Here is a 14269-nt window from a genome sequence, read left to right as displayed (position 1 = left end):
TTGATGAATGAGTTTTAAATTAGAATCTTATCAGCATATGAGAGAACAACCAAGGGTCTAAGTTAGGCTCTCTCTCCATTTGATTTGCATGATAATTAAAATTCATTCTTTTGCTTTTATGTTTCAAGTATCATATGAGGAGATACCAAGAGTCTAAGTTAGGCTCTCTCTCCATTGATTTATATGGTAATTGAAATTCATTCTTTTGTGTTTCAAGTCATTTCATTTCTTATGCTTATGAATGAATCTTAGTTTAGTTTGGATTAGTACATGAGAGGACAACCAAAAGACTAAGTTAGTCTTTCTCTCTCTTTGAATCTAAACAACAATTAAAGTTCATTCTCTTGTCTTTATTTCAAGTTTCTGGTTTTATGAATGATTTCTCTATGATACTGTAGGGAAGGACAACCAGGACCTCCTTAGTTAGGAGCCTCTTCCCTTGCATATTATATTGAATCGTAAATAATATAGTTAGACATAGAGTTAGTTGCCTACTCCTGCATATATATTGCTGGCACCATCACAAGCTCACGAGTTTCCCTAGTTGATAATTAATGAAGCAATTTAGGTCCCAATAAATTGCCCAATAAATTGCTTTAGGGGACATCTGTTACAGGAAAATTTGGGCACATCAATCCCAACTTCCAGATTTGTACTATTATGGTCTATCAACCCCTAATTCAGTTGTTTTCATTCCCTAATGAAGTTAACCTACATCATGTTTGCTTCCCAAGAGTTTCATGACGCCATTCATCCAAAAAATGTCCCTAAGGAGATCATTGGGATTTACAGAGTCGTAGTTAATCAAATATTAATAAGTCCTGGTATTTATTACCGTTCAAAATTAGACCATAATAGAATTAATTATATATATATACTGGCACTCTGATTTCAGATTGGGGAAGAAGATCGAAATTAGAGATCGATGTGGGAGAAAGGATATGGGCTCGTGTAAGCAGAAAACAAAAAATATCTATTCCAGTTCTATTATCAGCTATGGGTGTAAATCTCGAAGAGATTTTGGACAATACTGACTATCCCGAAAGATTTTTATTCTTATTGAAGAAGAAGGAGAGGTGGGAGCGGGAGGAATATCTATGGTCGAGGGCTTCATAGGTGGCATTCTATCCGGCTACCATGAATGGCAAGCACTACACTATTAGGGTGTTATGCATAGCACCTAGCCTTTGTATCACCTGCGATGGGTGAGATCCATCGACTTTTTCAAATGAATCCATTGGATTCCTCATCCAATGCATGCTTCTAGATGTTTCTAGAAGGAATGGGCTCACTTTTGGATGAGGAAGGAGATGAATGAACCTTAATCCATTATCCCTTCCTCCATGGAACCACTTCCCAAATATGGCAAAGCATTCATGAGGGCCATTAATGGAAAAATATCCTCTTTTCAGCTATAAAAGGACCAAGCTCTCATTGACTGGTCTAGGTTGAGACTTCTTAAGCTAAGGAATGCTTCTTGGATGAGATTAGTAGAGAGAGTAATCTTATAATGTCAAATTGGTGTTTCGATGACGAGAGAAGGGTTTGAAGCTGGGAGGATGACGTTGAATCAATCATACATCTACATGGGTTGTAATCTTCCTTTCTATGAATAAAGAGCTCTATGATTTTTCCCATTCATGTGTTAGGTGATGTATATTGTACTTTCGATTCTATAGTATGTTTAGTTAATAGATCGATATGTATGCTTTGATGGTTTTCTGTCTCGGTCTATGTGCAGTACCTTTCAAGCGAGTTAAGTACGGAAGGGAGTAGCAAAAGCGGTCAAAGGGAAGAGGGATTGAGCAAGAGATACAGGTTGGTACTTTTTCTCCTCTTTATTTTATTTGTTAGCTATAGGAAAATCAATGGAATTACTTTAACTATTTTTCTAGACTTGCTACTAGGTCTAGGGGTTAGTTGTTCGAAAAGACACTAAATTTTCCCGTAATAGAGTCGCGGCCCAACCAAATAAGGCCAGGAGCACGCCGCCGACAAAAGGGACCGAAGGGCAGGTGCACACCAAGTAGGTGAACCGACCTTTACAATCCAAGATCCAGCTATGAGCTTTTTAACTACAACAACTTAGATATACACTATTGGAGTTGGAATTACTGTGGTTGCTAGCACCAGAATTTCCCTCCAATGGATCCTAGTTAAGGGATTTAGATTGTACACCTTCCAATTACCAGACTCGATGAGCCCAATATTGTTATTTATTGTCACCACCTCCCCATGTCAGGATTGGGTAATTTGCATGCCTGTTGCCTTCCTTGGATGTGGTAGCCATTTCTCAGGCTCCCTCTCCGGAATCGAACCCTAATTCTCTGTCACCCATCACCACCATGGTAGGTCTCTATCCTACCATCAAAAGTTGATAGGGCAGAAATTTGTATGAAGCATTTCCAGCACAAGGGCTGTGTGATTAGTCGAGTTATCATGATTCACTGGAGATGTAGGCAAGCCCACGCTAGCCCTTTATCTAAAAAATGCATCCCTTCCAAAGATTCAGGACTTGGTGCATGTATTAGCTCTAGAATTACTACAGTTATCTGATTAGTATGGTACCATCCAAAAAACTATAACTGATTTTATGAGCCATCCATAGTTTCACAGTCTGAATTAGTTCATACTTAGACATGCATGGCTTAATCTTTGAGACAAGCATATGACTACTGGCAAGATCAACCAGGTAGCACTCTTCCACTTCAAAGGGAATTCCAGGAGCTCTCTTACCAAGAGCCAACCTGAACACCCTCAAGTCAAAGATATATCAAAATATCATGTAAATTTTTATGCCTTGCACCTCTTGCATCCCAAGAAGGAAGCACATGCAACATGCCAAGGACATGGCGAACAAATGGGTAGACCTGCTGAGCCAAAACGCACCAAGACCACTTCAGAGTTTGCAACCATGCCCCAACCAATAATGAAATGAGTGATCACTCACCCACTCCTTTAGAAATGCCTCCAAAAGCCTCCATGCACCGCACTGAGGCCACCTAGGAGTCCACCCGGACAGCAGCAATGGTGGACCTTGATCTCCCAATCACCGCCGGTAGCCTCGATGCAAATGAAATGAATGGAGAATGACCAACCACGCAACCTCTATATTATAAATTAGCCCCAACCCTCCCCACCCTGCACCGAGGCCACCTAGGAATCCACCTGGACAGCAGCAAGGATGGACCTTGATCTCCCAATCACTTGTGGTAGCCTTGATGTGAAGGAAAAGGAAGGAAATAAAAAGAGGACAACCGACCACAAATCCTATCATAGAGAGGTCATACAAACCTCCCAACCCCACACCAATGCCACCTAGGAGTCCACACAGATAGCAGCAACAATGGACCTCGATCAGATGATCACATGTGGTAGCCTCGACACAAAGGCAAGGGAAGGAAATAATACAAGACAAACCGAGCCCGCAACCTCCCCTAGAAATTTCCCCCAACCCTCCCCTCCCCGCACAGAGGCCACCTAGGAATCCACCCAGATAGCAGCAACGATGGACCTCGATCGCATGATGGCCTACGGTAGACTTAATGCAAAGGAAACAGAAGGAAATAAAACAAGGCCAACCGATCCCACAACCTCTCTTAGAAATGCCCCTCGACCCTCCCCGCCCCACACCGACGCCATCTAGGAGTCCACCCGGATAGCAGAAACGGTGGACCTCAATCAATTTACTGCCTGCAACAACCATGATGCAAAGGCAAAGGAAGGAACAAATGAAAATCAAGAGGCTTGCTACACAATACAAGAACACATCCAAACAGGAGGAGGGATCGAACAATTCCGCACCCCACACACCCTACATACAGGTGTTATAGACATATTTGGGCACTGCAACCCTAGTCACATATGTCCATAAACCAAGGGCTTCTAAGTCCTTAAAAGTGTTGTTTCATACCCTAAAGGAGCGAGGTCAACTGATTACATCATCTCCCAGAAGTTTTCCATGAAAAAACACTCAGAACTGCTCAAATCAGGACTATACAGACTGCCCAGAGCAAAGGGTGCTATGCATCTCACCTGCCACATGGAAAAAGTGCGATGCATACTGGAAGGCCCTTCTGTAGGGTGCGATGAGTGAGAGTAGACAAATGGCACAAGCAGGTTTCAAGGTGGAGACCCTAAGAATCTTTTAGAAGTTGCTCATTTGACACTTTCCTCCCTGAATTCACCAAAGGATGAGTAAGAGATCATGAAATCTCCAAGTAGAACCAAGAATTATCAGAGAGATGACACTAATAAAAGTCCTAGAAGCTAACTCACCCCCCTACAAATATCTATATATGGATCCCTCATCCCAGAGATCCAGAGGTTGGAATTTGGTAATTTTCAAAGAGGTGCTGCTAGTTTCTCTTTGAAGATATTGTTGGGTGATCTTTCTTTGTATGAGGTGAAGAGGGCTTTCAAGCTAGGAGGATGGCGCTGGGTCAGACCAAGTGGTTGTAATCCTCTCTTCTACTATAAATAAATATATTTGAATTTTTGTTACCGGGTGTTACACAGTAATTTGTCACTGTCTTCACTCCAGTCTCCCTATTGTGTTATGTGTCCAAGTCATACATGCTCATGTTAGACAAGTGCTCTCTCATGTTGCCAAATGAACCACTTTTCCAAAGGTTTCTGCATCATCGCGTCTGTTTGCCAAATAAACGTGCTGATGGGTGCTCTAAAACAGTCCAGAAGCGCTCCCGCCGCAGAAGTACGCGTGATTCCTTCGATGGTCGAATTTCATGTGACAGTGCAACTGTATTTTGTAGTTTCCCACAATGAAATGACTAGCTACGCTATTTAATAGCGATGTCGGCATGGCAAACCAGTTATGTGCCTGCGATGATCTAGATTGGGCGAATTTGTTCCAACAGTCGGCCTTCCAGATGACTCCAGACCTGGTTGTTGGCCTTATTTATGTCGCCCTCCTTTCTCTGGCGTGGCTGTTCCGTCATTTGTGCTACCTTTGTTGGAGATAAGCTCATCCTCCCACCTTTCATGGAGACTCCTTCTCCTATTTAAGCTCTCACCGCTATGAGCTGCTAGTTTGGAATTCTTAGTCTTTGGAGTGTTGTTGTTATTACTGTGAGTTTGCTAGATAGCTGGTGTGAGTGTGTTAGGGTCCCACCCTAACCCCCTTATTTATGTCATGGGATCACGTCATAGTCAAGAGTCAATAAAGCCCATATTAATAATTGTAAGTGGTTAACCCGCAGTTAATGACGGGACCACAGTTAGTTGCAAATGGGCGGTAGTATTAGTTAGATGGTAAATGGGCGGTAGTATTAGATAGATGGTATTAATAAAATCCACGATATTGGCTCGTGGTATTGCATGTAGGAGTCATATATAAAGGATAGAGACTCCCTGCGAGGAGTATTGTGTCTTGTTTTGTAATCGAGCTCTGCTCTATTGGAGGTTGCCCCCTCGAAGAGGCCTGTGAACATTTCTCTCTGGATAATAAAATCATTGCTATTCTGTGCTCTGGGTATATTTTCTTCGCATATTTTGTGTTCTCGGTATTTTTCTTCACAAATTCTATGTTTGGGTATCGCTTTGCAGGTTAAGAAGCATAACAAGTGGTATCAGAGCACTTTCCAGGGCTCGGTGGGATCTCCAAATTTTAGCAAAATTTTTTTAGGCTAGAGACGTGTTCCGGCGTCTTTAAACCACGGGATCTGTCGTTAAGCGCATAAACCTGTGGATTTGGGGAGGCATGCACACAGGAAATACAAGAGGTGGTCACATCTGTTGGACTCCCTTGTAACCCCTGTGGGTACCCCTTCGAGTAGTAGCGCATTAGACAGAACCGCGCACGGACTGTCTTCCACGTACCCTCTGGGTATATAGGAAGCCCCCTAGCTCCCTTGAAACCTCGCCATAGATAAAACTTCGGCCGTCTTGTTGCTACAGTACACCGAGAACAACACTCGGAGAGATTACTCGCCCGTACGATAGGGTAGTCGGGTTGTACGGCTAAGGGTATGGTCGATCCTCCTTAGTTAGAGCCCTGAAACATTGGGCCGAGTACTACTGTCAAACCCTTATGTATATTGCGATCTGTAGCACCTGACACTCCCCAAGACCATAGTTCCCTTTTCTATTGGGGGATCACACATCATCTATTCCCGTTCAGGGGCGGCAGTTGTTCCACCATTCAGATCTCTCAGATCCACCAGATCGAATATTTCAGATCAGCAGCAGCAGTGTTCCACCATTCAGATATCTCAGATCCATCAGATCGGAGTAGTTGCGAAGGGTTCCTACACCTGCATATGATTTTCGCAGGACTTTTGGTGGCATTGACATTTTGAGGATTTGGCGACTGCAGTATTGATCAGAAAGGAGTAAAACTCCGTTAGGAGTTTTCTAAAAAAAATAAAAAAAAAATAAAAAAAAAAAGTCTGAGATCTTCCGGGGCGCTTTTTGGTGACCTAGCCCATCAGAATCAGGACGACGAGCTGAGCAAGGTGGTACCATTCAATTCTTTGTAAAAAAAAATTCGGCGGTCCCAAATTTTCGTCAGAAAGGTGTATGGTAGAAACTCGCGCTCAAGCAATGGCCACTGAAAGGATAGAAAAAATAGAAGAAGAGGTGCACTCCCTCAGCTCTACGGTGGCACGGATCGAAACTCATCTTAAAGGATTAGATGGCCTACTAACGGACAAGGGCAAGATGCCAGCCCGCGAGGAGGAGTATAAGGGTCATGAATACCATGATGGGGAATCTAGCCACTCTCCTCACGTTTGGCACACCCATCCACCACCCAATCAGAGACCTCCCAAGTTGGATATGCATAAATTTGACGGTTCTCACACGTCCGCATGGCTAGCACAAATGGAGCAGTATTTTCAATTGAATCATATCATAGATGAGGGGACTAAGCTTATGGTGGGAACCATGTACTTGGACAGTGAACGATGGGAATGGAAGGAATGGTATCAGCGATGCAATGGACAATTCCGGAATTTGGGCCAATTTACCAAAGCTCTTCGAAATCGCTTTGAACAGGAAGACTCTTTTTTGGGGCGTCTCACTAAGCTCCGACAGACGGGTACAGTGGATGAATATATTACCGCTTTTGAAGCCTTAGCCTTCCGCACTCAGGGTCTCACAGATGAATTCTACATGGAATGCTTTATCAGCGGTCTTAAAGAAGCCATCAAAGCTCAGGTTCTACTCCACCACCCCCGCACATGGAACGAAGCTTGCCAGGTAGCCCGTAAGGTCGAACGGGCATTAACAGCTCAATCCAGCCGCCTCAATTTTCCCGCTAAAGGTCGTCCCTCACAGGCTCCCAATATGACCCAAACACTTAAGATTCAAAAGGTGTCACCTGCAGAAATGGCTGAAAGAAGGAAGCAAGGACTATGTTACTACTGTGATGAAAAATACTCCCCGGGTCATAAATGCAAAGAGCACAAGTTTTTTCAAATCGATGCCACTAAATACAACTCCACCGAGGAAGATCCACCACTTGAGGAACCAGAGGCGACCGAAGAAGATAACCAACAAGAGATAGTATCTGATGAACCTATGATTTCGCTGCATGCATTGGCTAGAATCTCTTCACCTCAAACTCTCAAAATCAGGGGTTTTCTTAAACATCGGCCAGTAATAGTTTTGATTGATAGTGGAAGTACCCATAATTTCATCCACCAAAAGATCGCTGAAGCAGCGCATTGTTATGTCCGAGCAGTTTCTAACTTCCAAGTCCAGATTGCAGATGGAGGCACAATGAAATGTGAAGGTCGCTGTGAAAATGTCAAAATTCAAATGGGGGATTATCAATTGAAAACCCACATGTTTGCAATACACATGGGAGGCTGCGACATTGTCCTAGGTGCGGAATGGCTCCGCACTCTGGGGCCAATCACAATGGATTTCCAGGAGTTATATATGAGTTTTAAGCAGAATGACTACACACATACCCTCCGTGGGCTACAAGCAGGAGCCCCTTCTATCATAAGCTCGCATCGTATGGAAAAATTGTTAAAAAAGGGCCATCATGGAGTAGTAGCTCAATTTAATGCCATCCAGGTAGTAGAGACCATGTCTTCGCCAATCCTGAGATGCAACAGATTTTGAATAAACATCGGACGGTCTTTGACAAACCTCATGAACTTCCACCCTCGCGAGGGGAACATGATCATAGCATCACATTGGTCCCAGGGGCCCAACCCCCAAATGTGCGGCCATACAGACATTCGTTCACCCAAAAGAATGAAATAGAAAAAATCATCAAGGAATTGTTGGAAGCAGGTGTCATTCGTCCTAGTATTAGTCCTTACTCATCTCCAGTCGTCATGGTCCTCAAGAAAGATGGGGAGTGGCGGATGTGTCTAGACTTCAGGGCCCTCAATAAGTTAACAGTCAAAGATAAATTTCCCATCCCAGTGGTTGACGATTTGCTGGACGAACTCAATGGGGCTCAATTCTTCACTAAATTGGATCTTCGCTCAGGCTACCACCAAATTCGCATGAAGGAAGTTGACATTCCCAAGACAGCTTTCAGAACTCATGAAGGCCATTATGAGTTCTTGGTCATGCCATTTGGTCTCTGTAATGCCCCCTCCACTTTTCAGAGCCTTATGAATCACCTCCTCAGACCATATCTCAGAAAATTTGTCCTGGTCTTCTTCGATGACATCCTCATCTACAGTGGCACTTGGGCGGCACATCTTAAGCATGTAGATATCCTCTTGCAACTGCTCAGCAAGCATAAATTATTTGTCAAAATGTCTAAGTGTGCGTTTGGCATGGAAGAAGTTGAGTATTTAGGACACATTATGGGCCGTGAAGGTGTCAAGGTTGATCCCAAAAAGATCCAGGCAATGCAAGAATGGCCTCAACCTAAGACCTTGAAAATCTTGAGAGGATTTTTGGGTCTCACAGGCTATTATCGTAAATTTGTTCGCAACTATGGCCGCATAGCGAAGCCCCTGACGCAACTTCTCAAGAAAAATTCCTTCTTCTGGAACGACGAGGCACAACAGGCATTTACCGCTCTCAAAACCGCCATGTGTTCCACTCCGGTCTTAGCACTACCGGACTTCACCAAAACATTTGTCATCGAATCTGATGCTTCAGGAACAGGTATTGGAGCAGTCTTAATGCAGGAAGGGCGACCATTGGCCTTCACCAGCCAACAACTAAGTGGGAAGAACTTGGGCCAATCTACCTATGAGAAGGAAATGATGGCCATCTTACATGCAGTGGAGACTTGGCGACCTTACTTGTTGGGGCGACGTTTCCAAATCCGCACAGATCATCACAGTCTCAAATATTTTTTGGAGCAACGCCTATCTTCCCCCCAACAAAATAAATGGTTAGCCAAAATGTTGGGTTATGATTATGAGATCATTTACAAGAAAGGGAAAGACAACAAGGTATCAGATGCATTGTCACGCCAATTTGAGGAGGAAAGTACTCTGCTCGCAATATCCCTCCCCATTCCAGACTGGATTGAAGAGGCTCGCAGGGAATGGTTTTCACATCCTGAGCTCTCCCAACTCATTTCTCAATTACAGGAAGATCCTAATTCCAGTAAGGGCTACTCGTGGCAGAATGATATTCTTCGCTACAAGGACAGAGTCGTCATATCACCAACCTCCACCCTCAAAAGTCGCATTTTGGCAGAATTGCATTCCTCCCCCATTGCAGGACATTCGGGCTTTCAGAAGACATACGCTCGCACCAGACGATCATTTTTTTGGACCGGCATGAAACAGGACATCCTTACTTTTGTAGCAGAATGTGACGTCTGTCAACGCCACAAGGGGGAAACCGTCAACACACCAGGCACATTACAACCATTGCCCATTCCGGCATCAATTTGGATGGAGGTCTCCATGGATTTCATTACAGGTCTTCCAAAGTCCGGGAACAAATCAGTCATCATGGTGGTCGTGGAACGACTATCGAAGTATGCTCATTTCTGTGCTCTACCCCAACCATTCACCCCTACTTTGGTTGCTCAAACTTTCATGGATCAAATCTTCAAATTGCATGGCATGCCCACTTCGATTGTGTCCGACCGTGACCCAATCTTCACCAGTAATTTTTGGCAGGAGCTCTTCAGAATACAAGGCACTCAACTCAAACTCAGTACTTCATATCATCCGCAAACAGATGGTCAGACAGAAGCAGTCAACAAATGTCTAGAAACCTACCTTAGGTGTTTCACTTCAGAAAAACAACACCTTTGGGCACAGTGGCTACCTCTGGCGGAATGGTGGTATAACACCAACTATCATGCCACCACCAAAATGACTCCCTATGAAGCAGTCTATGGACAACTTCCGCCGTCCCCTACTTCTTACCTCACGGGGTGCTCCAAAGTACAAGTAGTGGATCAACTCTTACAACACCGTGCGACCATGTTGGCCCACTTGCGCGAGAATCTTCATCAAGCTCAGAACCGTATGAAGCAACAGGCTGACCAACATCGCTCAGAGCGCCAATTTCAAGAAGGGGATCAGGTCTTTTTGAAGCTGAAACCATATAAGCAAACCTCACTCAAAGACAAGGGATGTCAAAAGCTCTCTCCAAAATTCTACGGACCATATCAAGTACTTCAGCGCATTGGAGAAGTGGCTTACAAGCTGGCTTTGCCACCTACAGCAAAAATCCATCCAGTTTTCCATGTATCGTGCCTCAAGAAAGTGATTGGGAACAATTGCCGAGTTCAAACCAGTCTACCCGAATTGGATGAAGAAGGATCAATCTGGCTTCAACCTGAACAGGTTATGGACACACGAGACAAGCACCTGCGTGGCCGCGTGATCAAGGAGGTCCTAGTCAAATGGAAAGACACCTCGCCGGAAGATGCAACTTGGGAACCAGCTGCTATTCTTCAGCAGTTTCCGCAGCTTCAGCCTTGAGGACAAGGCTAGTCTTAAGGGGGAGGGCATGTTAGGGTCCCACCCTAACCCCCTTATTTATGTCATGGGATCACGTCATAGTCAATAGTCAATAAAGCCCATATTAATAATTGTAAGTGGTTAACCCGCAGTTAATGACGGGACCACAGTTAGTTGCAAATGGGCGGTAGTATTAGTTAGATGGTAAATGGGCGGTAGTATTAGATAGATGGTATTAATAAAATCCACGATATTGGCTCGTGGTATTGCATGTAGGAGTCATATATAAAGGATAGAGACTCCCTGCGAGGAGTATTGTGTCTTGTTTTGTAATCGAGCTCTGCTCTATTGGAGGTTGCCCCCTCGAAGAGGCCTGTGAACATTTCTCTCTGGATAATAAAATCATTGCTATTCTGTGCTCTGGGTATATTTTCTTCGTATATTTTGTGTTCTCGGTATTTTTCTTCGCAAATTCTATGTTTGGGTATCGCTTTGCAGGTTAAGAAGCATAACAGAGTGTGACAACTGTGGGTTTGTTGAGAGCTTGAGGAAGGTTGTGAAGTGCCTTTGATCTTGTGTAAAACTTGTGAGTGAGAGAGACTTATGTATTGGGAGATCCATCTCTAAGTGTGAATGCTTAAGGAACATGCTAGCTGGACCCTTCTGAGGAGGCTTGTGACGTCAAGTTCTTGGTTGTAAGCTTATTCTATTTCATAATTAATGCAATCATTGATGTTTTCCTATGTCTTGTATACAATGTACTAGATAACTCATGATTTCTTGACTTTATGGGTAAATAGATCATTGTTGTATCTGGTTACGCGCTTTGTTGTACTTCTTTTGCTTTGTTTCAGGTTGATTACTCATTGGAAGAAAGAAGCAGAAGCTGGAGTAGCGCAACGGAACTCCATCGACCATAGGTCGAGGTAGGCCTCCAACTTGAACTATTTAAGGGAAATTGTTGTTGATTTGTCCTTGTTTGTGACTAGACCCACTCTAGGGCTAGAGGGGTTGCCTCTGTCCGCAGAGGGAACACTTTCCTGCATCACAAATTGGCGACTCCACTGGGGAGCTGGCATTTGTTTTTTTTCTTCTTTACTCTTGCCTTGAGTTTTTGTTTTACTCTCTTTTTGAGTTTGGGAACTAGTTATCTGTTTTCTGAGTTTCCTAGCCTGATCTGGGAAATGTCCTTTTTGCTTAAAGATTGATTGTTTTGATTTGGGAGTTTTTTGGCCCGCCTGTGGTTGTTTTGAACATCATCGCGTTTTTTAATTTAACAGTCGCGTTGTCATCGCGTCACCCTTTTTGTAATATCCTGTCCATCGCGTTATTACACCTAACAGTTGCGACAGTTCTGTAAATCGAACCATCACGGAAAACACGTGTACTTCCGTGTTGGCGTCGCTTTGTTGCTGCATGTCGTTCTTTATCAGCGCTTTATTGCCAGTGTATTGCCCGCATTGATTGCTGTAGAATTGAATTTTTTCAATCCTGCCTCCTGAACTCGTCAGTCTTGCTAGTCCCTTGTTGTTCTCACTTGGTTGATGACTTGTTTTTCATTGTTTGAAGGTTTAGACACTCTACTGTAAGCTTTGTTAAATGAATCTTGTTTCTATTGCTTTGTGACCTAGTTTCATTGTTTCAAGTCCTTTGGATCAGTTTTGCTTGGTTGATTGTTTGCAAGGTTTCATTTGCTACTTGCTGTTGGTTTGATTGAGCCTTCCCCTTTGCTTACTTTTGGTTGATTGTTTGGTGATTGTAATTGGACCAATCTCAGCATTGTTTCAATTTCTCTTCACTACCCGGACATAGATTACAATTGTTTGGATCAACCATTTTTCCACATTTGTTTGTTTCTTATTGGTTTCTTTAGATTAAAGGCATCAAAATCAAAAAGATTGCATTTCATTTGGCATGTGAAAGTGAAAGTAAATTTGCATTTCAAGTTGCATATTGAAAAGCGAATGATTAGATCTCTCATTAGTAGTATCCGTGCACTTTAAGAATTGATGTCTGTTAGCATTGAGTGACAGTTTGTTGCCTTGGTTTTCTTGGTTTGGGAATGATCTCTCTATCCTCCCATAGGTAGGTGTTCATGAAAGAAAAAGGATATTTCATTCATTTTAGCTGCATCCTAGGTTTTGTTATATACATACAGTAAGGCCTGAAAACTAAAACATAATCCAAGATCAACTTTAAAATGAACTGAATAAATATAACAATGCATTGGAACAACGCATTGGAACATAACGCACACATTTAGAGGTCTAGGCTAGAGACGTGCTCCAGTGTCGTTAAACTTAGTCACTTTTGTTTCCACTCAAGGTTGGGTGATTCCTCCTTTTGTGACTCAATAGTGGTCTAGTACGGAATTGTGCTCCCACGTACCGTCGAGTATATGGGGAGACCCCACTAGGTTATCATCCTTTATCTATAGGAAGCCGTGTCTACCACCTTACAAGCCGTAATGCACTGAGCACAACATTCGGGAAGATGACTGCCGTATGGAAAGTCCTTGGTTTTCATATGATTGCCAAGGTGTATATGCAGTTTTACGGATTTGTTTGGTAAACCTTTTTTCCTAGTTCTCCAGAGTAGTCACTTTTGTTCCCTTTCAGACTCCCTAAAAGAAAAGGTCCATCCGAGCACTTGTCACTTCTGGCTCATTAAATATTCGAAGGCGACTAGAGTCATCTTTTGTCCTTTTCTCAACTCTTTAAAAATGAAAAGGTCAAGTTTTGTTCCTGTGTCTTAAAATTTATTTGGCCACGATTCACATTTACCCGGTTATATCTTGTTTTTGTTAGCTTGAGTAGGGTCCTTTCTCATTAGTTTCCCTAGGATCTTTTGAAGTTGTCATCATGGAGGAATCACCAATCCCGTCTCCCGTTCCAAGTGACCAAGGGTCTCCTTCTTCTATTGCTCCCGAGGTACCACTTATGAGTGATACTCTCCCTGTTATTACGAGTATCCAACTGATTAACTCTCATGCTCCAGAGGACGAGACTTACGAAATTCACTGGAACCCCATTTGGGAGCCTTCTGAAGAAGATATCCCTCCTACTCCTCCCAGTGTTTCGGTCCCAATGTCTTCTTCGGATATGGAGGACACATCCCCTGTCACAAGTGAAGAGTCTGTTGTGACGAGTGGTGAAATTCCCACCTCAATGGAAACTCCACCCTTTTGTATCACCCCTCTTGGTGTTACATTACCTTTACACTATAAGGCGTTAAGGGATGTTATGTCTTATAGGAATCCCTCCATGAGTTCTATGTGGTCACACACCATCACTCCAACCTCGGAGTCCTTTATTCCTCATATTCACAATATGCATGTCACTTCCGTCCCGACTATACCAACTGTTTGTGTGGCTTCTTCAACCCCCGTTTTCGGTTCCATTACT

At 43.4% G+C, this 14269-nt stretch overlaps 1 pseudogene; it reads right to left on the bottom strand.

Moving 5' to 3' along the window:
* Positions 1-1799: 1799 nt before the first annotated feature.
* Positions 1800-2695, bottom strand: LOC149157451 (18S ribosomal RNA; annotated as a pseudogene; the record flags this gene model as incomplete).
* Between the last annotated feature and the right edge of the window lie 11574 nt (positions 2696-14269).

The sequence above is a fragment of the Pinus tabuliformis genome, chromosome 5_2, assembly GCF_031772625.1.
Source record: "Pinus tabuliformis cultivar Carrire ecotype Pingquan chromosome 5_2, CPIR1, whole genome shotgun sequence".
Lineage (NCBI taxonomy): Eukaryota > Viridiplantae > Streptophyta > Pinopsida > Pinales > Pinaceae > Pinus > Pinus tabuliformis.
Note: the sequence above shows the minus strand (reverse complement) of the source record. Positions and strands in the feature narration are given on the sequence as shown.